Source organism: Vicugna pacos, chromosome 4, assembly GCF_048564905.1.
Source record: "Vicugna pacos chromosome 4, VicPac4, whole genome shotgun sequence".
Taxonomy (NCBI): domain Eukaryota; kingdom Metazoa; phylum Chordata; class Mammalia; order Artiodactyla; family Camelidae; genus Vicugna; species Vicugna pacos.
The window spans coordinates 28,331,969-28,359,478 of NC_132990.1; the positions used below are offsets into that span (position 1 = coordinate 28,331,969).

At 34.5% G+C, this 27,510-nt stretch overlaps 1 protein-coding gene across 28 annotated transcripts in view; it reads left to right on the forward strand.

Annotated features, from left to right (window-relative positions):
- Nucleotides 1–27,510, forward strand: part of PTPRD (protein tyrosine phosphatase receptor type D) — a 1,865,527-nt gene that overhangs the window by 142,695 nt on the left and 1,695,322 nt on the right. The window contains exon 1 of one of the 28 annotated variants that reach the window (XM_072959444.1): nt 2,019–2,033. The exons of the other annotated variants lie outside the window; for them this stretch is intronic. The gene's annotated coding sequence lies outside the window, so the exon portion shown is untranslated. Of the gene's footprint in view, nt 1–2,018; nt 2,034–27,510 lie in introns of those variants that run through there. 28 annotated transcript variants of the gene reach the window in all.

The window sequence follows — 27,510 nt, forward strand, 5'->3', positions numbered from 1 at the left end:
TCTCTTGTAGAATGATTTAATTTTCTTAGTATTGACACACTGAGGCGTATTTGACATCTTTGCTGTCTAAGAAGGGCTTGAGACATATACTTAGCTCCAAAATTTATGACACTTGGAATTGTTGAGAACACAGGGTCCTCCTTTGCCAAGTGTATCCTATGCACACGTAAACGGACAAATGGAAGTTTGAGTATGCTTATGACCATAGTATTGTTCAGCCCAACAGCCCAAATCCAAGAGTAATTTTTGATTTTCCTCTTTACCTCTGAGAAGATTGAAATCTATGTAGGTAGACGCAAAGATAGCACTGTCAGCAAGTGAAAAGCTGGCCCTTGCTTTGACTGAATCACGTTACCAATTATTTCTGCAGTAGGGGAACCATCTCTGAGTATCAGGCACACTGCCATCTCATCCAGCTCCTTCTTAACTAAGGATGAACCTCCCTGTAAGATATCTGAAAAAGAGATGCATATAAACTGGTGGCTTTAAAACAAAGCAGTGCTGACCAGTTTTCATAGGAACCCCCTCAATATTTCTGCTTTTGGTGAAAAACACAGAGTTTTCTTAGTAAAATTACACAGAATCACACACACACAAGCCCTTTAAAGACTCTTAGTCTTGAGCAGATTAAGTGGAAACAAGGCAATGAGAAAACAAGAGTAAGGGCTTCATTAAGGGAAAGTAAAGTAACTTTAAGCAATGAGGTTACCCGTGAAATGCAAATAGATTACCTTAAATTTGGAGTTTTGTTTAACACCTTTTTAGTAAAGATGAATTTTACCATTAAAAAAGCCAAAAGAATTTTTGATTTTGGCAGAAGTGCCAGAATAAACTATGAAAAGCAGTATCCACATGAAAGGCTAAATGTATTCAATGATCTCTTAAGCACTGGCTTTAGTATTACATTATTTTCTGTTACAAAAATGCAAACAGTGAAATGATCTTGATATTTAAAATGTTTATATTTTGTATATAGTAGTATTGAAAATTGTGTCATTTATATGTGCATGTGTGTATATGTGCATATATATATAGTTGAATCTGTATGTACTAATATCTGCAAAGAAATAGCACAGCTTAGTAAGATAAGCAAAAAAGTAAGTAAAAATTGTATATGAATTATGATTATAATCACATGTACAGCATGTGTTTTAATGTATTTTAGAATAATTGAGTCAGCCTGCTATTAGTTTAATTAAATTTTTTACACCTTCTTGATTAGACATCTAGTTTAATGACATCTTCCACACTTTGAGCTGTGAAGTGTGGCTCATTTTAAAAGTTCTGTAATGAGAAGGAAAATGTATATCTGATGAACGTCTCAACAGAATTAAAAAAAACTGAGTTTTCACTTATGCAAAAACAACAGAATCCAGAGATGATTAGCATTTTGCTTAAGACAAGTTTAGTATGAGCATGATGTAATTGGCAGTTAAATGGGGGAAAACCTCTACAAGGATTGTATTCTACGGGACATACCTCAGTGCTTGAAGGACGAAACAGCAACATGTGTGTGTGTGTGTGTACGTGTGCTGATGTATATTTAGGCAAATAACATTATTGTAAAGGTGAACAAAGAATGTCCTGGTGACTTGACAGGTAACATAAGAAGAAAATATTCATCTAATGTGTCATAAAATATATACAAGACTGGGGATAAAACAAGATTGGCTTCCTTTATTTAGCACTTTAATATTTCAGTAATTCCTTTATAAAGCAAACATTTGGATAGCTCTAATGAGCTGAGCATAAGCTGCCAGCAAGCTCAGCAGCCATTTTATATTTACTAGGAAATTATCATTGGTCTCTAGAGCTGGTTATTTATAGCTTGAGTTCTGAGACTCCTACCAAATTGTTTATTTTCACATTGTTTTGAATTATGTGGAGCTTCATGTAAAATATGAACCCTATATATAGGTTCTCTGTTTTTATCTTTATTAAGATAAAATGAAGAAATCACTTTGTCTTTGCATTTTAAATTGGAATATAAGGCTAAAGTACTGTGATGCATGAAACTCTACTACTTCGATAGGGTAAGACTGTTTAATTATTCATATTATATTAAAAAGTAATTACTAGAAGAGCAGAACTAGCAAGCTTCTCAGTAATAAATGCAGAAGTAGTAATATCTCTTACACTTTTATTTATTTCCAACAGGGTGTTTGTTTTAGTTTTTAAGAGGAAATAGAGCAGTGAATACTTAGCACATAAATCCTTTGAACAGTGGCCATTTGACACTTGTGAACATTGGAAACTCACTGACTCTAGGTGCCCAAACCCCCTTACTTGTTTCCGGTCATACTACATAGGCTTCTGCTGTATTTCTCCTCACTTTATTATTTACTTGTCCTTTGTTAGAGCAGTAACATGGGGAGCGTTATCAAGAGGGCACCAGCAGGGCAACCACACTGAGCCTCTCCCCTCTCTGATTGCTGATGTGTTACTTTTTTGACAAATCTATAATTTTCAACCTCACCTGTTTAAATGGTGACTGAAGATTTATGTGACGGATCATTGCCACAGAGACCCATTTGTGGACAGTATTGCTGTTGTGGGAATAATAGTTCTGAACAGTTAACCAAAAATATAGTATCGGATCTCATAATGCCTATGAGAGAGGAAAAAAGGAAAACAATTCTATTAAACTTTATTTATGACTATTTATGACTATTTTTTTAGATACCCTATTTTTCCAACCCTTAATATTTAATTACAATATATAATGTACATGTAGTGCATACCACATTGATCTACTGTTAATTTATTATGCTTCATAAAGTCCCCAAAGAGGACCATGAGGTTGCCATCAATTCTTTATTTTGTACTCTCCAGTGTAGGCCTTTAATTTCAACAACATTTTAAAAATATAATCTGTTTTTGTGCTTCTAGAGCAAACAAGGCTTTTTTCAGTCACTAAAGTAGCTTTATGCAATTAATTGATCAGATTATAAAAAGGAACACCCCCTCTACTGGAAAATCTTAGAAGTCTAGACTTCTGGAGTAGTCAACCTTTACCAATATTTAACAGAAAAAGAAAAGGAAAAAATATGGCGAAGAACTGTAGATTCCAACTCCTTTCTGAAATCAAAAGGATGAATTCCAAACCTAAAAACATACTCTGGAACTCACCCTGTATTTATATTCATCATGGACTTAAAACTCTGATTTTAAGTATGAGTTTTAAGTATGAGTACAGTTACTTTCAGATACTTGAACATTTAAATCTTATTCCCCTTATTTTTTCCATAATATATCACTTTAAAATTTAGTCCTCGTGACTCTATTTTTAGAGGAGAATCTTTGAAAAATATTTTCTTACCTTGACATGAAATGCTGTTTTAACTCTTGTGGTTATAACTTGCTTTGAATGATACTGGGGACTGTCTTGGAGAAATATACTAATAAAGGAAAACGAAAGAAGGAATGATGTTAGTATGCCGTTATGTAAGAAATGTGACCATGATCTTTTTTAAGAACATGAACTGAGTCATATTCATCTTTTAATTTCAGTGACTAGAAAATAGTAGGTACTCAGTGAATATTTCTGTGATTAATACATTCTTTTAAATTCTTAAGTAAGTCTCCATACTAAACTATAATATTGTGTCTGGATCAACTTTTCTGAGTTTCCACTGAAATTTTTGGAATAATCATAAAGGACTTGTGTTACTGACAAGATGGAGATGGTTAGCCAAAGTAAGAAAAATTAAAATGGAAGTACACTAACCAAGACTGTAACTGAAATGGAGCATCAAATTGAAAGGGAAACAGAAGTTAGGTGAAAGATGATAGATAGTAAAACTTTACAAAAGGGATGGCTGCAGAAGGATGGTTTAGAAATTAAATCTGTGTATATTGACAATATACGTGGGGCAACAATAATGTACGATACAAAATGCCTTGTAGAGCTAGTATATAGAAACCAAAGTGGACATCATGAATCAGATTGGACAGTAAGCTCTGTTGTTATAACTTGTCATCATCTTCTTAAAATGGCTCATTAAAAATAGAAATGATATTGCCTTATCTTTGTTAGTTATTGTAGTCAGTCAGAAATGGGTGAAGAATTAACAAAGAAATGCAGTTCATAACTCTTCTATCTGGCCCACTCTTGCTACTTTTATTGAGCATCGTACTGGAAGTCCTAGCCGCAGCAATCAGAGAAGGAAAAGAAATAAAAGGAATTCAAATTGGAAAGGAAGAAATGGAACTGTCACTGTTCGTAGATGACATGATACTATACATAAAAAAATCCTAAAGATGCCACCAAAAAGCTATTAGAACTCATCAATGAATTCAGTAGTTACAGGGTAACAGGCCTGCGAATAAACTCAATGTTAATTCCTGAAAAAATTGTAGAATCAATTATGAACTGGATTGTGAAAATTAGAAAATGTATTGGTGATTTGTAGGAGCTAATATATGTTGATCAGTATGTCATGCAAATTATTAATATCATCTTTTTAGTTACTCAGAACGACATTTTACTGTTATGTTCAGGGTATGGATATTATGTAGTGACAAAGGTAATTGTCTTAAATTGTAGTGTTGTTGTAAATTGTTGATTCTTGTAATGTTGCATTTCAACACTGTAGTCTTGAATTTTCCTCTTTGTTAAGCCTTAGGAAACAACAAAATCAATATAACAAGGGTTCTTGAATTTAGAGTACATGAAAAGCACTAGACTTTTGTTTAAGATATAGATTCCCATTTCCTCCATTAGAGACTCTAATTTAGTACAAATGGAGGTACAGTCCAGGGATTTTTATTTTTGTAAACATTTCAAGTTGATACTATTACTGTTAATTTTATGATTATTTTCATCTTAAGGAGAGAATGGGCATTAAACAATCCAAGGGTGTTGAGAGTGCTACTCTTTATTTTGGTTCACAGTGAATGCATTGCAGTATGAATCAGATTACCTGTGACTGGGTAAATTGAGCAGTTATGGAAGTGAGCATTTCTGATGGGGGAGTAAGAGTGATTAGGAGCAAACCTCAGCCAAATAAATAATAACAAATATTAAAAGAAGATTTGCATGTTGAATTATACAGTTTTAAGTAAAACATTCCTCATTAAATGGACAGGCACCTTTAAAATATTAATGCAAGAACATTTTCAGTTGTGTATAATAATAATGATGATGATAATAATGCAGAGGAAATAACAAGAAAATGGTATGGTAGAACCTTTCTGAGTTCTAATTGGTCCTCTTTTTTTGGCACTTCATGAGATGCAAACAATCAGGAGATCAGTCTAAAGTTGTGTGTTTTTTTTTTTGTTGTTGTTTTGTTTTGTTTTAGTATATCACAAAGTATTTGAAATGCAGTTTAATTATCATCAACAATATATCTTACCCAAATACATAGTCTGCCCTTCTCTAGTATTTACAAATGATTGATACAAAGCCATTGCAACTAGACAGCATTTTAAAATATTGTCATTTTATCTCTATCCTATTTTTTAAATTTTTATTTTATATAGTATTTATAATGTCCATAATTAGTTATAAAAACACTGTGGAAGTCTTCTCAATAATTTTTTAAGGGATAGAGTTTTAGATTTTAAAAAGTATGTCTTTTATGACTTCTAGTCCTGGTAGGAGTAGTAAACATCAATAAGGTCAAAGAACAGGAGAGAACAGTGGGCTAGGAACAAAGCAGCAGAGAACGGTGTCATGGAAGTCAAAATGAGACAGCTTGAAAGGAAACTAGCTCATCTTTGTTGAGTACTGATGAGATAGCAAATAATTGGAGTCCTGAAAATTATCTGCTAGGTTTTGCAATGTGGAAGTCATTGGGGATTTTTATACAAGTAGTTTCTTTATTGCTATGACATTTTTGTCCCCAAACCAACATAGAGCCTACAATAGAGCATCTTTTGTGTAGAAAGGGCTAAGAAGAGGAAACTTCGGTAATAAAGCCAGACTTGGTGGTATCCCTGACCACTTATTAACTAAGTCTGCATTAGTCTCGATTCTTCAGAGAAACAGAACCACTAAGTGAGATAGATAGATAGATAGATAGATAGATAGATAGATAGATAGATAGATATTTATTATGAGTCATTGACTCACAAGGTTATGGAGGCTAAGAGATCCCAGAATCTGCAGTCATTAATCTGGAGAACTCAGGAGAGCTGATGGTATAAATTCTGGTCTAATTCCAAATGCAGAAAACTAATGTCAGTCAGACAGAGAGAATGAAGTCTCTCTTAGCCCACACTTGTTCTATGCATGCCTTCAGTGGAATGAATGAAGCCCACCTGCACTGGGAAAGGCAGTCTGCTTTACTTAGTCTACCGATTCTCATCCAGCAACGAAATCACAGACACACCTAGAATGTTAAATCCTGTTTCTAGTCAAGTTGACACAAAATTAACCATCACAGTTCTTCTCAAAGTACAGGGAAAAGCATGCCACTGAAAAGTAGGTGAGAGTAAAGGCTATTCCCAGAAGGAATCCAGTCCTCTGCCTGCTTTCCTTGTCAGCACATGGCATAAAATGAGACAGGAAGTCACTTCCAGGAGGGCTTAGAAGTCTAGTGGTGCCCTTCTACCCTGTAGCTTTGTTGTCCAGTTACTGGTTCATCCTTAGAAGTAATTTCCTTCCTTTTTCCTTCTGGCCTTCTCTTGATTCTCCCTCCTTTCTGACCACTAATACTGCTATGTGGCCGGCACTGTCCTGGGCCCTGAGAATAAAAGCAGGAGCAAAACAATGATCTGTGACTATGGAGCTGAACATTCTAGGGAGGGAGCATGAGGGAGCAAACCTTAACCTAATAAATAAGGAAAGACATTTAAGATCAACAGATATGCCAGTTGGTGATGAATGCAGTGGAGCCAAATAAAGCATAAAAGAAGGATAGGAAGAGTGTGTGTGTGTGTGTGTGTGTGTGTGTGTGTGTGTGTGTTAGAGGGAAACGGTGTTTTAAACAGTGTGCTCTGGGAAGATCCTGCCGTGTGAGAGAACTCTCACTACTGAATCTTTCTTTGTGTTTAATTAACCAAAGGCAAAGGGACACAAAAAATTAACCAAGGGCAAAGCATCCATTTTTCATTTATAGCATTTTAAATTATACTGCTGCAAAATATTTAATGCTAATATATTTGTCTTGAGCTAGATACAAGCAGAGTCTTACAGCATTAATAGATTTAATGCTTTTAGACACTGAAAAACTTCAAAGATTCATAATTATACCATTATTATGCTTTGTTCATTTCCACTGCCTTTTAAAACAATAGCAAGCACAGTATATTTCATCCTGCCATGTAGTTTTAATAGAAAACAATCTACATTACTTAATCATTTGTCGTCCATGGTTTCTTTTCCTGTTTCTTCTCCCTTTTCTCTGCTTTCAGAGATGTCATTAACTAATCTCTTTAACTCCATAAATAAGCAAAATGATATATTCACAGTGTAAATGTTTTAAAGCTTGAAAAAAATTTTAGAGTTGTTTAATGAAGTCTTGAAGATACGTTAAAACTGAGGTGCTGCTGGCAAATTAATGAAAGATTTGAGTTTTCAAACAGTGAAACTAGAATGCTTCTCTAGTTGGGATTAATTTCTTATTAGCTATATTCAGGGCTGCTTGTCTTAGGGACCAGTAATCCCTATGTTTCCTCATGGGGAAGGGTCTTCCTTGACACTACTGTTTTCTGATTTTAATTTGAGTTCACTGTTCTGGTTTTTTTCTAATAAAAATTATAGCATGTGTTACCAAATGCTTCAGAATCTAAATTCATTCCTTCATATATCATATACTTATTATGAGGTACATAAGTATCACCATGTTTATTAGTAATTATAATATTTAGTTACATTTCAGCTTAAATGTTCAAATCATAATAACTTTGCAAAAGCATGTCATACTTACTGTACTTATTAGTTACACCCACTCACTGAATGTATTAAGATTGTAAAGAAAGAGCACAGTGAAGACAAGGAATCCTTCAGGGATCACTTGGAGATGTCAAAGATTAGGAAAATCACAAAATCCAAGTAAAATAACAAGAGATTTGTAAAATCTTTAACAAATAAGTATTCATAAATTTCCTAGGAAGATGGCTGCACTGATGGATTATTATAATGTATTGTGTTTTGAAGATATGTAATAGTTTTCTTACTATAACTTCATTGATTAGGGCTGAACTATCTCTAATGTTCTATCAACATCATCCATTCCTAGGAAAGGAATTCTTGCTGTGTGTGTAAAACATTCCTAGTTCTATGTGAAAAAGAAGTAAATGGAGCATGGAAACATCTATATCCACACAGTTTACTGTCTTCTCTTACACATGCTTATCATTCTACTGTCTTCATCAACATGAATTTGCTATTCAAGAAAACTCTTGCTAAGGAAGATGAAAGTTGTGGAAAACTTGTTTATTTCTGGGACTTCCTGCAAAACTTATTTAAATGAACATTGGCCTGAGCAACTATTCAATAGCATCAACCAAATGTTTGTTTTCTAAGACTTTTTGAACCCTCACATCAAAACCCTCCCATTGCTTTATTCATTAGTTTTAAAATATTACATCAAAAGTTTTTACCCAATCTGAACTTAACCCCTGTATGAAAAGACTCACCTTGAGCCAGATCCCCAAACCTCATGAGTATCCCTGCATTGCCCTCCCTACTGAGATGGGAATTTCTAAGTTTCTGTCAAGGTAATGAACTGCTTTAGTAAGTAAGAATAAACTCACCTTTACCATATCCACAATTATTTTGTAGTATTTTCTGGGGGCTTATAATTGACAGGATTGAATTTGAACTACTTGCTCAATAGAATCTTGCTTTAACTTAAGCTGTTCTTTTTCTCATCAGTCCCCACCCCGATTCCACTGAGATACAATTAGCATATAAAGTGTGTATATGTTTGAGATTTACCACATAATGATTTGATATATATCTTTAGTGAAATGATTATCACAATAACTTTAGCTAACATCCATTGCTTCACATGGTGAACTTGTTATCTTGTGATGAGAACTTTTAAGGTCTACTTTCTTAGCCTTATCACCTTCTTTTTCATAACAGGGCATGCACTTTAACTTCTCAGTAAGCGTGATATGCCTACATTCTCTACACACTTATTTAACTCTCATTCCCTTCTCTGATTTTTTTTTCAAATTCTTCAATTTAGTATCACTCATCTTGAACATTTCTACCTCAAAAGTGTTGTGAATTTTTAATATACTCTCTTTTTCCGATCTTTGAAAAAGAAGGTCTTTGTTGTCTTTCAAGATCAATCTTGAAATTGTACCTTAATAAAGCCTTGAAACATTAATTTTGGACTTGTGCTGTCTGTGTTCTCCTTTTGATGTCTTCTCTCCTTCTTTCCCTCACTTCCTCCTTCTCCCTCTGTACATTAGCTCTGTCATTGTCTCTTTAGTTTTCATAATGTCCTTCTTGGTAATACCCTCTTTTTTCTTTAAAAATAGCCATCTGTTAACTCTCTAAACTCTTCTCTTTCCCAGATTCTTTTCCCTGATAGAAATTACTATCACTCTCTCTTCTTTTGTTATACACCAAAATTGGAGGATAAAGGACCTATACGTTTTGTTTCCATGTCTTTACCAATGATTAATTTTTAATATTTTGCAATTTGGTTTCAAATCATGTCACTCTGTCAAAACCAATTTCAAAGATAACTGATGACTTTCTAATTGCCTAAATCTAGTCTTGTTTTCTTAAGTGTTCCTTTAAAACACCAACAAGTAATCAGACAAAAACCACAAAAGAAGCTCTTGCCCAGCATTTCCTTAATAACTCTCTCTCTTAGTGGGCATTCTTAATACCAGTTTAATTTTAGGAAATATTGTCATAATGGCCATTCTGATGGCAAATATAGAAGAGTCAGTAGCATTTGTTGACTAACTAAAAAATTCATTTTTTTCCTGGGAACATGATAGAGCATTGCCAAAAATTTTTAGCAGGAAGAAGATTATATGTGTAAATGAGTGAAACATGCTTGTTTCCTGAGGAACACCTTGCATACATGCAGGACGTTTAAGTTCACTTATATGTGCTATCCCGTTCAGTCCTCACAGCAACACTGAAGCGTATTCACTTTTCAGTCTCTAGTTTACAAAAGATGTAGCTAAGGTACAGAGAAGTTATTTGATTTCACCAGGCTATATATTAAGCTGAGCATTTTAGTCTTCACATTCTTCTTGTTTGGCTTTAAGTTGTTAAACTCTTCTCAAAATGCTGCATAGCTTTACATAAGTAAGATTTATCAGGGAATGGGCACTTTTCATATCTTCAAAAATTATAAAACTCAGTTTTTAAAATTACATACCTGAAGCCATGCTAATCTGGATGCACAAGGTATTTTTAAAATTAAGAACAGTATAAGTACTTTTAGTTCATATACACCCTTGATTGACATCATGAACATTTGAAATAGTTTTACTTCATGCTTGTACTGTGTGTGATACTTAAGAGTTAATGTCAGTGTTTTTCTCTAATCATCATGAAACATCTAATAACTCTCAACTTTGCCATTAGGGGCCACTGGAATTACTAACGGTTATGTAAGGTCTTACTGGATCAATGTAGGGTGTATTAAGGAATCATTAACAGCTGTAACAACGAGAACCAAAAATCCAATTTGCTCAAGCAAGATAAAATTAATTTCTTACCTGTTTAAAAATTTAGACACAATATAGCTGATCAGCAAGCAGCTCTAATCCAAGGGGTAACTTACGAATTTAGGATGATGGTGGCTCTGCCAACTTTAACACACTGTTCCCTACGTCACTCTGAATATCATCCTTCTGGAAATCAAAGAGCCGAAGTTTAGAGTCAAAAAGTTTCTCTTAAGCAACTGAGGTAGAAATTACATATATTTCAGTTACATTTCATTGACAAGAGCTTGGACATATAATTGTAGCCTTTCAAGGTGAACTGGGAAATTCTGTTCCTAACTGGGCGGCCAAATACCAGTTACAACTCCATTTACTATCTATATAAGGAGTAAAGAATTTTGATGTTCTGCTAGCACTTTTAAAATAAGTCTTTGATACAATTACTCTTTATTAGGTTTATTTTAAGTTTTAAATGTATTTATTTACTTTTCTTCCATTTTTATTGAGATATAACTGACATATAGTACTTCATAAATTTAAGGTGTACAGCATAATGATTTGGCTTTCATGCATCATGAAATTATTACCATAATAAGTTTAGCGAATATCCATCATCTCATATAATCTCATATAGTGAAAAAACGAAAGAAAAAGAAATAGTAGTTTTTCCTTGTAATGAGAACTCTTAGGATTTATTTTCTTAACTTTTATATATTAGATGATTTGAAGACCTGTTAAGAATATAAAAACATTTCAGTTCTGGCTGTATAAAAGTTCACTTAAAAATCTGTATTATCCAGTTTATCTTTGTGATGCCTGTCTACTGTTATTCCTACTCTAAGTAATCCTGTAATAATAAGAAAATAAATGTAACAGGCAACATTTGTCAGTCTTTTACCTTGTACCAGGCTCTGTGCTAGTGCTGGATATAAATTTTTGTGTTTATTGCTTGCTTACAGCAGTTTAAATCCAGCAGTTTCTGCGAGTCAGGAATTTGGGAGCTGCTTAGCTGGACAGTTGAGGCTCAGCGTTTCTCTGGGGGCTGCAGTCAAGATGTTGCTGCGGTTGCAGTCATCCGAAGGCTCAACTCAGGCCAGAGACTCTGCTTCCAAGATGACATGCACATGTAGCTGCCATGCTGGTGCCAGCTGTGTGTGCAGTCTGATCCTTCCCATGTGGCCTCTCTGGAGTGCACTCTAGGCATGACGCTTGGCTCCCTTCAGAGTGAGCTGTACAAAAGAAAGAGAGCCAGAAGGAAGTTATCATTTTTATGCTTACAACTTGGAAGCAATATAGTGTAAGTTCTACTACTTTTATTCATTGGAATCAGGCCTGCAAACCTGGTCCACATGGAGGGGGATTAGGCTCTACTCTTTAAAGAGATGAGTGTCAATTTTTTTTTCAAGTGGGGAGTGTTATATTTCAAAACCACCATGTATATGAATACACATAGTATTACTAGGAATATGGTCTGGCTGGAATGACATATACATTTACTAAAGAAGTGGGACGTACATTTCAGAAATGAAAAATAGTTCGACCTTGAATATTTGGTGAAAATATTTGAACGTGATTCTTTATTTTTATTATGTATGTATTTATGTATGTATTTTTGAGAAATGGAGTGCTGTGATAAAAATGGTGCTATAGAATGACTAGTGTGACCTTGATATGAAGGATGGATTGTGGAGAAGAAAGCCCAGGAAAGAAGAGAAGTTTATTAAAGCTATCCAAGTGGTTACCAAACCTTATAAATTTTAGAAATGCACTAATTCATACAAGAAACTCATCAAGAGAGTTTTATAAGATTTATTTCCTCAAAAGATATTCCTATATTTTTAACCGAAGTCATATTCTATAGATTATTTAGAGCAGGGTTTAGCAAACCTTTCCTATAAAGGGCTAGATAGTAAATATTTTAGGTTTTGTGGCCCAAGTACAATCTCTGTCATGTATTCTTTGTTTTTGTTTTGTTTGTTGTTTATATTCCCTTAAAGATGTGAAAATCATGCTTAGCTTGCTCGCAGTACAAAAACATAGAGAAGGCCAGATTTGGACCATGGTCTACATCTTCTGATTTATAGTCTTACGTTTAATTTAGTTTTGTATTAATATTCCGTGTGTATTTACTGAGAAGCTCTATAGTCAGAGTTCTTTCTAAATGCTAATGAGCATGATACAACAATGTCCACCATATATGCAACACTGACGTGTACCAGGTGCCTTGCAAAGCATTCGACATCATTTCCCACAATGTAATTCCTACACTGGACAAAAATGTGGAAACTCAGAAGAGTAAACCGAGTCTTTGAAAGATTAAGTAACTTGTCAAAGTAGGGGAGGAAGGAATTAAATGTAGGGCTTTATGCAATAAACACTGTACCAGTAGCATACAAAGAAGAGTAGGATCTGCCACTGGTCTTTGTGGGAACTGTACTCTGTAAGAGGAAACAAATATCAACAGACCTACTTTAAGCAGAAATGCAATTGGAGAGGCCCACGTTACATGAAACAGGGCAGGTGAAATGCAGTCACCGTAAAATACCAGATTTTTCTTCCCAACCTCAAATCCCAGCTGGGAAAACTTGTGGAGTCATTAAAACTCTGAAATTCCATGATTTCATCTTTGATATACACTCTCTTACTTAAGATGCTCTTTATCACAGATCATCAGCTCTTTGCTTCTTCATGGACAAAGTGAAAGATAATGGTCTTACATAGTGGGTTAGCTCCACAGTTTACTTGACATTCTTCTAAGGAAGCAGCAGAAATTGAAAAGCAAAATTTAGCCTGCAACCACACTCTTAAAATAGACTAGACAGTGCCTAGCTTCAGAAGGTGTCATTCCTGGTCCAAAAATCATTACCAAAAATTAATTCATTCATCTAAAACCAGCTCCATAGGTTGGGTGTCATTTGTTCTTAGAGAAATGAGAATCACAAAAGAGACATAAGAAGTGTGTGTATGCATATATGATAATCGGATCTGTAATACAGCATGTTAGATAAAACAACCTTTTTGGAACTCATCAGTCTCTTTCATAAATTCTCCCATCATAAAGGTTTACCATGAGTTGATAATTAGTATGTATTCACATTTTACTAACACTTAAAGAATGTAATCATTTACAAAGTCTAGCTTTCTAGTATAAAATAGGGTTCCTTTCTTATTTATCTAGTGGAATATTACCATTTATATATAAAGGTTATGTACGTGCACATGTCATCTCTATTGAAATAGGCCATGGATTTATACATATGGGATAGAAACCCCATTAGTTCCATAAACTACATTCATTGAACAGATTACTGTTGGCCGCATTTCTGAGAACTTTCTAACAAGGTGTAAACCTTATGCATTTAGAGCTGAAAGTTTCTTCTTAGGAAAACTTTTGTGAAAGGATACTAGGGCTGTTTGCAGTTGCCATCTATCACAAATGGTACAAACCAGTCAACCATTTTAATAGATAGGGTGTGTATTTTAACCCAATTTTTTTGTATTGGGTCTCAATTTTTCAATACACGGAAGTTTATCCATGATAAAAGTGAAATTCAAGAGCATATGAATTCTGAAGAAAATGGAAGCATTCTAACAAATTTACATAGCTCTGTGTGTGAATGACATTTCTTACACTTGAATTTAAAATTCGTGTAATTATTATGTCATATACATTTAAAACAAGAATTTAAGACCTTATTGAGTATAACAACATGATCATATAGAGCTGTATTTTAACTGCAATATTATGATTATAAATTAAAACTTTTAATTACTTCCAATAATGTAGCCTCATCTTATCTTGATAAGCCTGACAAATAATACAGTCTTATTTTGGAGAGGAGAGGCTGGGCATTCAAATACTTGATCGATAATATTGGTGATGGTCTGATGATTTTGGTGAAAAGATAATTGGACATTATCCATTTAACTTAACTACTCAGGCAACTGAAGATGACTGGCTATTTTTCCAGGAAATCAATCAGATGCCATCTGTTTTTTGACATTCCCACTCACCACAGGGAACCCTTGAGACCATGAGATCAGAATGGACTCTGTGAACATCTTTAATCTTTAGTCTGATAATTTTCAAAATCTTTGTCTTTCCTTTTTTTTTTTTTCTTTTTTGCTCACCATGCTGATATGTGAAAGCTGACTCTTACCTGTGATTTTGTGGTGATTAAGCTGAAAATACCTTTAGAGAACATTGGAACACACATATTAGAAGTGAAAATACTCTTTCTTAGATATTTACAGCTAAAGATTCTTTGTATGTGTAGACCTCTACACACCAACATGTTCCATATCAATTTCAGATATTTTGTTTTGCCTTTCATGGTTTTTTTTTCCTTCAAGTAGAACAGGTGTTGATAGGAAGGGAATTTCCCTATGGGATATGAATGGATTTTTCTAGTTTTCAAAATCAGAATATTGTCAGGATTTTATATAGGAAACATAGAGTCCACCTTTATTGTATTTCAAATAAAGACTATGAAATTTATGTAAATATACTATAAACATTTTTAATATTTCGATAATTTTCCCTTTTTATTCTACTCTAATATTAGATGTTTTATGCAAATATGAAAGCATATAATTTTATAATTAAGTCAGGTCAGGTGATAGCTTAAAGGCCCACTTATCAGACAAAGAAATAAGTAATAAATTTTCATTTTTGTAAATTACTATGACAATTACTGAAATCATAACTCTCTTAACCATATATAAGTGCCAACTACCATTCTTATTTCAACTTTTATTCAAGATTTATCTGCTAGGGGGAATAGCAACTTCAGTAATTTCTGTAGAATATGTATTACACCATCTCATCTATTACCAAGAAACATTGATGTGAGCTAATATATAATGGATAGTTTTCAAATGCATTCTAAGATTTATTATTGTCATATTCACATATTAACATAAGTTGATACTGTTTAACACATTGATATTCTGTGGTTCACCCCTGAGGGAGAACAATCTTTAATTACATATTTTATCTTTGTATATTATTTACATTATCTATTCCTGTCATCAAACAATTGTTTTAAAATTAATTTGAGTAAAGTCTTGATACCTATCAGCTTCTCCTGAATTGCAGTAATTAAGCTTTCTCAAACCGCTTTATTGTGGAGTTAATTTATATTTACTAGTTGAAGTTATTCTATTGGTCCAGATTGAATATCCATTTTATTGCATTTATTTGTAGATATAAACCTACTATTAGATCTTTATAAGTTTTCTGTTGTATACACCCCTTATTCTTTAAACACTGTTGTATAAACTAGTACAAGAGATTTAGGAGCTTCTGAACCAGATGATTAGGAAAGAAAAATTATTAATATCAGTTGCTTTTATTAATTTTCTTATTTAGTGATTAAATTATATTTTTTATATCTTGTGCTGTGGCAACTATATTTTTCTCTAACTCTTGCCCTGCTATTCTGGTTGCAATATTATTGTCTGTTTTATTTTCTCCCTTCCTGCCCATGAAAGTTTACTTTTCTAATTAGTAGACTTGTAAAAATGAAAATAAAAGTCCCAAGTACCTGTCACTTAGACAAGAGGATTATTTTTACTAAAATGTTACTTGTTATAATGCCATCATCAAAGGGAGTTCCATCACAGCTTTTGAAGACATAAAAGCCCGCCAAGGTCTCACAATTAAGATAATGATCTGGGATCTTAACATGATAACTCTAAGCACTGACCTCAGTTTCTTTTCTGGAAGGTTGGTTTTTCAGTTTCTTTAGCATTTACCTGCCAGTTAATCATTGGTTAATCCAAGCATGTTATACCGTTGCTCTTCTGGTTGTTCATGAGTAAGAAGAGGACGTGAAGATAGGTCACTCTCAGCCTGTCTCGTGCCATTGCCACAGGGATTGGTGGGTGTCATGCACGGGCGAGGAGGATGACACTGAAGCATCATCTCATAATTACTGTTCTCTCACTTATTGTCAGCCAGCTCTCCTCAAGCCTCAGAGGACTGAGGAAGAGAGTCACATCTTAGCTCACTATGACCCAGGACAGGGTAGACCTCTCACAGACACTTCATTTGGCAGAAGTGTGTTTGCCCGAGGTGGTTAAGCAGATGAGATTGGCTTGGGAACTGTGGAGCCTTTCCGGCTTTCACGTGTGAAAATAACCTTGTTATTAAATTTTGATATTTTATAGTGATCCTTTTGAATTAATATAGCTTGCTCTCAATGAGGAATGTGAGATAATAATTTCTGGAACTTTATACTCAATACTAAATCCTTGTTATTTATTGGTTGATTTTTAACATAGTGTAAAGACCCCCTCCAGTTTAAAGTAAAGCTGTATTTATAAATAAATATCTTTTGAGTACTGTGATTATCTCAACTGTTGCATTAGCATAACTAGTAAAACAAAAATATATCCTTTTTGAGAAAACAGATACAGACTGAAAATAAAAGTAATCAAACAAAGGATCCATCCAGTAACTGCTGATTAACTCTGCCAGCGGTTCTTCACTGTTTGGAATAAAGCATGGAAGTTTGAACTTTCTCTCAAAAAGTTAAAAGATGCATGTGTACCTATACTACACAGTCTCACAAGGAATTAGCTGGTGCTTTGAACCTCAAAAGTGACTCTCTAGAGATCTATAATCAACCTTCCCTCAGAGACCCTAGATAAGAACCCCACCTCCACTTGTTAAAATTATTTAAAATTTGAAATTAAAAAAATTACTTAAAATGGCTAAACTTTTAAAACAAATTGTGGTTTAACTCTTTCTCTGTGCTTAAAGTTTCACTGATTCTTTCAAAACTCTGCTAATTAAAATATCAAGGTCGACTTTCTTAACAAATTGATCTTTCAGTGTATTTTTCAGATGATGATGATATATATGTATATGTATGTGTAAATCTGTTTCTATATAAGTCAGTGCATTTATCTATAGGTAGATACAATTATTTTTGGCTTCATTTTTGTATTTACTTTTGTTTTTCTGTTATTAAATATTTTAACTTATCTTTGACTGTGGTCATGCACACTGGTGCTGTTGGATAGACAGTTTTTAGGTTGATGTGGACTTAGGCTGAGAATTCAGTTTTAGACAGGTTTTCCTTAGTAGTTTCTAAGGATTGAATAACTGATCTGCTGTGAGGCAGTGGGCCATTAGTGTAGTCAAAGAAGCGCACCAATTCAAATAGATCTAATGGCTACATAGAGACAGAATAAATGTCCAGAAGCCTGCTCCTCAGGCTCTGAGGCGATGAAGACATTCACACTTCTGAACAAAAAAGAAGCTTTGATATTCTCCTCATGTGAGTTCACTGGAGGCCGTAGAAAATTCAGTTTCAATAAATTGAGATGCGTTTAAGGTAGATTAGAAATTGTCAGAGATAGACTAACTAAGGTTGGAAGAAATGATTTATTTGAGCCAACAAATAAGGTATTTCATTCATTTGGTTTAGTTTCTTTACTCTATGTAAATTCAGGGAAGGGAGTAACTGCGTTCTTGTCAGGGTAGCATTATTTACAATCTTTATTTCCCTGTACCCTGCAGTTAATAAAAATATATTTTAGTGTAACTTTTACCACAAGGTGCTTTTCAATAATCTTCAGTTACTGGAGAAATATTTTGCATTGCTTTATGGATCTGCTCTCTTCTCACCTTAAAAGTTAAAATTTTAATCTGATGCCCAGTAGTATGAAAACATATTCCCCAAATATGTTCCTGTTGTGATCACAGAGTAAATTTCCCTATAAAACATACCTTAAGAGTTGTGTTATGATTCCCTTTAGAGTTCTAGGGAACTGACTGGAGAAATATAATGATTATAAGTAATTTTCATTAATCTGAAATCTCAAGATATTTTTATACATCCCCATAACATTATTTATTGCTTGCATTGGTCCATCAGCCAATCTGAAGACACCTATGTGGTATTTAAGTATTTAGAGCTGTCCAATAGTGTGCTCCTTGAGGACATAGGTACACCTTTTAAATTTTACACCTTTTTCTTTTGATTATTTTCTCTTCCAAATCATAGTCATTTTATATCTCTGATTTTAGACTTAGAGAATGTTTTTAAAATCTCACTTTAGTTGGATTTCTTGTAGGGTAGTTCATTCCAGTGCCATACCTCTGAAATATGCTCAGGTTCTATATTTACACTTTATATTTGGATAAAAATAGATAAATCAGAAAATATGATTACTAGATATAAGTATATTAAAGAGAGAGTTTGATCCAAATTCAGGGCTCTAGAAAAATTGGCATCATAAGTCCCATACTTACATGTGCCCTTATCAAAGTAAGACATCTGAAATTTTTATTCTGTAAGTGACTCTGATTATTCTTGTGTAGTTTTACAAGAAAAAAAAACATGAAAAATTATCAGAGACCAGTGTTTCTCAGTTATTTTTTGTTATCACCCACTTATGGAATCTTTTCCCTTAACCCTCTGAATACCCATGAAATTTTAGTATTACAGATACACTGTTATAGCATAGATATTCAGTATATGTCTATTAATATACTGTGATCCTTTGGAAGGCCACAGATCATCTTCATAAGTAGGATTTTTTTGCTCTCAAGAAACAATTTAATCCCTTTGAGGACGATACTGTCCCCTTTGGGAATATACATCCTCAACAATCCAGAGATTGCTTTTTTCAGTTAATGTCTTCTTGATAGATATACCCATTTTGAGATCACCTCAGGTAAATTACTGCAGGTAAAATAAAACCTAGCCCCAGTACTTGAGAGATGTATTATTTCCAGACATGGTACTGCTGTGTTAAATAAAGTAGCAAAGCTGCAAGTACAAACTAAGATAGTTCAGAGAACATTTAGAACATGGGAGAATAAATGAGGTCATTTTTAGATAGAAAGTTAAAGCTTCCTGAAATATGAAAATCTGGAGTTGGATTTCAAAACACGTGATAGCCTAAAATTTTGATATTGGGAGTTCTCCCGTTAGGGAAAAATGGCACGTAAAATCAATAATAATTAAGTAATATGTAACAGTAAGCACATTCTCAGGAGAATAAGAACTATGAGAAAGAAATTGGAATGTAGGGTAAGGTACCTGACTGATGTTTAATCTTAAGTACTGGGCATTTTATATTTAATATCTAAATTGAATATCTAGACCTAAGGAAATTAACAATAGTAAGTTTTTATTGGGTCTTGACCTGATTAGAGATTGCTTGGGGGGTAATTATAACTGTAATGAATAGGCTTTGGTTATGCATATGCATGCATAGGGAGTGAAGACAGAAACTGGAGAAAAGGAAATGCAAAGGATTAAATCTGCATCATTGATGAAACTTTTAGCCCCCAGTTAAATGATCAAATTATTGCTTATAAGGGGCAAGATATATAAAATTCTTAGATATAATATTAGTAAAAGCTAAGAAGGAAAGAGAAAAAACAGATTTGCATTTTAAATTATTTTAATAAGTGTAAGTTTAAATTTAAGTTGATTTAGAAATTCAATTTAAATTTTAGTTCACGGAAATTTTGACTTACCCTTTCAAACTTGCTAAATTTTCATCGCTATTCTATTTGATGTTTCTTAGTCTGCCTGGAGTGATACAAATTCAAAAGCTGATTTTTACAGATTTATTTCATTTTTCACTTTGATCCCTTATGAATGCATTTTGAAGTAACTTTGTTACTTACAGTATTAGTATTGGCTTACCTATTATTAATTTGCAGAAACAAGGAATTATATTAGTAAAAAGGAAAATAGGTCAAATACATGAAGAATTATGTTTCTTTTATAATTTAAATATCCATAGTATTTAATAGAGAAAACAATATAGATAAAAACCACATTAAAAAAATAATGTTCATTAAAATTTTTCTCTAAGTATTTAATATGTATTGTTTCACTTAATTCTTACAACTGTCTTATAAATGAGAAGTATTCTTAACCCGTCTTTTAGAAATGAGAAGACTAAACCTCAGAGACTTTAATTGATCTGCTCAAGGACACAGCTAGTAGTTAATAAGTGGAGGACAGAAGAACTGAGCACATTCCTTCTGGCTTCTGTGAACATACACTTAACTATTGTATCAGAGTTCTGCTCTGTAAAACAGAAAAAACTGAGTTTTTCCTCTCAAATACAATTTTTGAGAGAATGATATTTTATAAATACAAATCTGATGTTACTCTCCTTGTAAAGATTTAGGGGTACTCGATGCTGGCAAGATAATTCTAAGCTCCTTAAATTGACAGGTGGGCCCTTTACTGTTCTAATCCTACCTGTTTCATTTAGCTATGTATCCTCCTGCTCGGATACTCCCTCTCCTCCCACCACTTGCAGGTTCCACCCTAGAAACACTGAACTATTTTCAGTTCCTTGAATACACCATGCTTTTTCTTACATTCTCACTGCCTGGAATATCTTTCTCCCACATATTGTCTGTCTAAATATTCCTAACCAGTCTTCAAAACTGGTGCAGATGTCACTTCTCGAAAATCTTACCTGAAACAGCCCCATGTAGGCATAGTTAGTTTCTTCTTATTCCCCATCTATCACTTTTTAATGAATTATACCACCACCGGACACTGGCACCCCAGCACATACATATATTCATGAGGCTTTTTATGGATGGATTCATGTGATTCTTTATATCCTCAACATCTGTAGCACTGCTTGAGCACATTGTAGGAACTTAATACTGTTTGCATCATTGAATAATAATTCTGAAAAGGCATAGTGTTCTTTTAAAAAATACCCTTCAATTTTAATGTCTTAATTTTGCTTACGATCACTGTTGCATTTCCTTTGAATAACAACATGTAAGTTTTCAAAGCATTTGATATCAAAGTGTTCACTGGTGGAAACAAACAAACAACACAAAAAAACAAACAAAACAAAAAACAAAAAACAAAACTCCCTGCAAGCTAAAGTCTAGGACCAGATAGTTTCTCTGGATTTTCTTCCAAACATACAAAGAACTTACACTGATCCTTCTCAAAGTCTTCCAAATATTGAAAGGAGGGAGCACTCCCAAATGCAATCTGTGAAGCCACCATCACCCTGATACCAGGTTTATCTTAAATACAGGCATCATCTCTGCAGGAGCCAACTGCTCTCGCCCTCACTAGGGATCGTGTTCTGAGGGAAGCCCTGCAGAAAAGAAGTCCTCTGACATTTATTGAGCACTCTCCTTGGGCCACACACAATGTTAGATTTCCACGTGGGAGGCCATATAGCATTGTGGATAAGAGAACAACTTTTGGCTTAGATAGCCTGAGTCCCAGTTTCATTATTTCCTAGCAGTGTGATATTTTAGTCAAGTTACATATTTCCCTATGCCTCAGTTTTCTCATCTCTAAAAATGAGGGTAATAATAGCATCCTCCTCATAGAATTATTGTGAGAGTGATATGGTGGCTCTCTGACAAGGTCTTCCATAACACAGGCACAGTATGTGTCAGTGGCTGCATTGTTTTCATCATCATCATCATCATCATCATCATCACGGATAAAGATTACTTCCTCTGGTGCAGCTGAAGTTGGTTGGAAGTAGGCATTTATTTTGGATTATAAGTTTATAGATAGTAGTATGTATCTGGGATTCACTCTTCTTATCCTCTCAGGAGACAGAAAGAAAACTGACCAGAACAAAATGGAATGATGAATTATGATTAACCATTCTCTAATTTTTCCATCTGGAATCAAAGAATGGTCTATAAGCCATTCCTGAAAGCTGTATTCAGCATTGCAGGGAAAATGGCTTTTAGGAACTTCTCTTTTCACCTATTGGCCCAGTTTCCCTCAAAACAGCAGCAGGGACTATAATCTTTCCTCTTCTCACTGACTAGATGCTCACTTCTTTCATGCCTAAGTTAGGCAACTGCAGTATGCACAAATGGATCCTGGTTAATATATTATATATGTTGCTTGACAAGCACAGGGAAACCAGAAAATACTGTTTTGACTTGAGAGAGATGTTAGAACCATGTCAAATATGTTTTAGGTCAGTGAATATTTTTTTTTTACCTGCTGCTAATGAGTACATATGTTTCAAAATCATGCCAGTTATGATTAATCCACTACTGTTTTATTTTTTTCTTTGTTCCCTACTCAGTAACAAAAGGGCTGAGGTCAGAATTATAATAGGTTGGCAACAGCAAAAACACAGTAATAACACTCAGTAACAAGTGCAGAGCTTACATGCCCTAGTTACTCACTGCAACATTTCTGTCTTCTTGGACTGGGACAGCAAGCATGTGACAGATGGACTGCTGCCATGCCCATTACACAGACTGGAAAACTACAAAGAGAGTAATCACGCTGACTCAAGTCACACAGGTGTAACAGGTAGAGCTGGGGTGCGAGTGCATGGCAGTTCTTGTCCATATTTTAACTTTTCATTTAATTTTATGCCCATTGTAGAGAAAGATAGCAAGCTGTTATTCCTGTAAGGGAGGGGGGCGTATTCTAGACTATAGTTACCCAATATTGGTGTTGGGTAGAGGTGTACATTTTTAAGCTACTTTCAGAGTAACCCCAGACCAGCCTACGGCCCCTCCAGGTACAACGCTAGACGTGTGACCTGCAGTTGTCAGGTTGTTTGGATGGATGTATCAAGAGCAGGATTCCAGGGCCTCAAGTGTAGGGGAGCTGCCTGCAGTGTTAGCTATGTAATTTCATTCTCAGCTCCCTTCAATCTATGCTGGCCTCCCCACTGGGCCAATTTATACTGCAGTGCAAAGTAATGAACAGTTACAGTATCCCTGGGGAAAATCAACAAGTTTTACTCAGTATCGAATTACAGACAATTGTTATGTATACTTCCCCGTTATTCAGGTCGAGCAGACATAAATGAAATCTGGAGACATTTTCCAAATCTCATTAAAACATCACCTTCCCTTTATTTCCACCAGATCTTTTACTAGGTGGCTAAGGTGTAACCAGATACATTGATTTTAGTTTCACTGTTTTTGTCATTCTTTTCCTGGAATCTGCCAGAGGGATTAATAGGATTAAAGTTCTTTTTAAAAGAATTGGCAGCAGAATTGAAGTAGGGGAATAAAAGAAATGATGATTAATAATTTAGGTAATTAGATCCTAAATAGTCAACATGTTTTACAGCCCTCCCTAGCAGTTTGATTCCAGTAGACTGAGAGATCTTAAAGGACTAGGTTGTCTATTGCCAGCTTGCTTTCTTTTTTTTTTTGGATAGCTAAGAGTGTTGATATATTTTACTGTTTATTCTGTTTTTGTTGTGTTGGGGTTTTAAAAATCATTTTGAGTTGTTTATGACATTTAGAACTGAAAGACATCTGATTAATATAACTGTCCTGTATAATGGAGTATAAAAATTTCCTCCATACAAATCAGAATTGCATTTTGGCCTAGTTCATATTTTGAGAGGTGAGCAGTAAAGTAGTTAGTCTCCTTATTGCCAGCTTTCTTAACCTGACCCAGCATCCTGCACACTCAAAGCACAACTCATTTCTCCACCTTCCCTGTGATCATAAGGTTTCAGAGACATTAAAATAGCATTGCTATTTCTGAGATAAAGTTTAGAGGCCCTTGCTTTCACATTCATTTTAACTGAAACTATTGATTGTAAGTAAATAATGTACCTTGTGTGACTTAAAGAGTGAGTAGGGGAAAGTATATAACATTTGGAAGAATTTCCATGGACTAGAGACTGTCAGGCTCATGCGGGACGGGAACCAGGAGTCAGAAAGTTCTAGAGAGGCAAGGAAATTGTTTGCTCCTGTCTCCTTCTCTGCCTCTCTTCATCTTCATCTTCCTTTGCCTCTTCCGGACCACAGTGTTTTTAGGGTTTCTAGAGCCTGCTACTCACTGCACAGCCAGTTCATTGATTTCTCCTGAGCATTGCACAGTTTTTACTGCTTTGTTTGTCTCTTTCATCTGCATTTTCAATTATTTTACTTAAATCAATTTTAGGAAGAACTGGGATCTCTATACCCAAATGTAAATCCCTGGGAACGAGAATTTGTTAATGCGCCTTACGTCAGCTCATGTAAATAACTATTACACATCTGGCCTTGAGAGGTTGACTGCAGTCTATGGGATGACAGAGCAACAGTTAGTGGTCAGTTGTATATGCATTTGCCTCTCAAAGCACGAATATCTTTGAGGTCAGTAATTATATCTTACTTTTCATTGTCTCACCTGAAACCTGACACAGTGCCTTCTACTGAAGAAGTGACACTTCTATTGAGTGTTCTTAAATGATGATAGTATTTTGAAAAAATGGAGGCCGTGGCAATTGCCCTCAGAAACCATGCAAAGTTAGAGGTTCCCAAACAGACATTTCTCAGCATTCACCAAGCAGTAGAAGAACATAGGTCTATTGATTAAATGAGGACAGCAGCACCCAGTGTCACTGACAGCTGATCAGAGAAACTGGTGACACATAAGTGGGTTCAATAAATGCACAGCAGTGTTAACTAATACCACGTTCTATCAGCACCACAAAAGGCTTATGTGTTTGGAATAACTGTCTTGATACCTAAAATACTTTACGTCACCCAACATTGTTATTTCATTTTTTTAAAAAGCCTGTATTGTACTGACAGGTTTTTTTCCCATTTAGCCAACCATAAAGTTAATCAAACTATTTATTTATGTTAAATAATTATATATGTAATTTTGAAGGTAAATAAAATTGTGCCTTTGGTGTCACAAAAGGCTATTTTGCTAAAGGTTATTGATCACTTGATATCATGTCATTTTTAGGTTGTGTGTTTTACTTATTTGGGGAACTGTTGGATAGGCTGGCTTTGGAAATTAATTCGTGTCCTAATGGTTCATTGGACTTATTCTGTTCGGTGAGTTCTCATTTGATTCATATGTCAGTTAGTTTTACTGGTGAAGGAAGCTATGCTCCAAGGCATTAGATGACTTTGACACGATTGCACGATTACTAGGTAATAATATTAGTCTATTGTATACTCTTAACCACAAAGAAAAAAAAGTTATTTGTTGCCCAGATATTCAGGGAAGGGGGTTGAGTCATTTGTAGGAAAACTTAAACTCTCACTACTAACTAAACCTGCCCTTCAAATTTTCAATACACAGTATGTTGGAAGAAAAAGGAATTGTAGTCACAAAAGATAAACTAACACATAAACATCTGTTCAAGGGTATACTGTAGCTAAATGAAATTATCAGAATTTTATTTATAATAAACGCTCTGAAAACAGTGAAAAGAATAAGTAAGCATTCCAAGATTACAGTATTACTGAAAAAAGGGACTGTGGTAAAGAGTGAATTAGCTAGAAAACGTAACCAATAAAAGAAGTCCCTATTTTGTATGGTATATTAGGACAGAATTCATAGCTCAATTAATCAAACCCATGAAAAGAGCTTATTCAATTCAGGTATGTCACCGTCAAGGCTTACCTCCCTTGCGAAAACAAATGTACATGAAAAACCTACATCTCTTTAGCTACATGTTTTATATCTTAAAAAAAATATTTTTATATTGTAGCTATGAAAAAAATGAATATGAAAATATATTACTAAGAAGGAAAGAAATTGATTATGTACATGATAAAAATTATGTCTAAGTAAGTATAGTTTAACATCTGCCTGAATTCTTAATCCCAGAGAATTCTGTAAAATCATCAGTTCAGGAACTACTTAAAGCAGAAGTAGGAAGGACTGCTGGAAGCAACAATATTGATTAGGTTCTCTTTATAAATCTCAATCAACTCTGCAAGTCCTTAAAAACACAGAAATAAACAAAAGGAACTTGGGAAACTGACTTAACTGTTTCTGTTTTACATGCTTCTCTTTCCCTTTTGCATTTTCTTTGACATCAAAGGGAAACCAGTATAATGAATACAAATCAAGACCTGGAAGGAAATAGGCTTAATATGTTAACCTCTTTCTGACATGCATCATAGGAAATATATGCACATACATAGCTTCTGCTCTCTGTGGCTCTGGCTTAATTTTTTTTTTAAGATCAATTATTATTTCTTCTTTTACACATGTTTTACTGTGATCATATCCATTCTCTGTCATGCTTCATCATGAGAATTTTGTATCAAAGATCTTTAGATTCAAATGTTTTTTAATTAATATTTTAAGCGTAAAGATAGAACAATAGATTTCCAATGACTATATATGTTGTACTGTGAACTACAAGTTCTGTTGGGAAGAGTAAGGGGTAAGTAAGCATCAGGGGTCCAGTGTGGGAGCATTGATACAGATGGTGTATGACTCACAGTGGAAGGTCCAGACTCGTAAATCCTACAACTGCCTGCTCTGCTACCTTGAGGACTCAGAATCCAGCAGACCTCACTGTGAGGGATCACTGTATCGCACACCAGGTCCTGCCTATGCTTCTGGTCAAGGCCTCAGGAAGCTGACCATTCTTTCTATTCCAAGAAGTGTCTCTACCTCCCGAACAAAATATGCTCTCTTAAATATCTGGGACTTGCCCTTCTACCTTAATGGCCGTCTTTCCAATCCTTGAGTAGTGGGTGAACTCCTCCTCATTCATACAGCCTCAAATTGGATATCATGTCCTGGCAGAATTTAGAGTGCCCTTCTCTGGACTACCGTAAAATACTTTCTATAACTCCATGAGGTCATTTTCATCCTGTTTTATGTTTTGTATCTACATTCCTTCAATGTATTATTTGAAGGAAGAATTTCATCTTACTCATTCTTAGATTCACTACATCTTGCAAAGGGTAGAGATGATAAGTTCTAAATAAACGTTCATTAAGTGAAGTAATGAATAGAGGCACAGCTGATGTACATTTCATATAGGAGATATTTTGCTGGTCTGTTTCAGTGTAGGGCTGACTCCCTTTCATCACAGTAATGAGGAGTTCTTATCTACTGAGTTGATATGAAATTGCCAATATTTAACCATCTTAACTTCAGAAACAGCTATTTTATATGGTTCAACATAATGCCACCTAATCATAGAATTAACCTG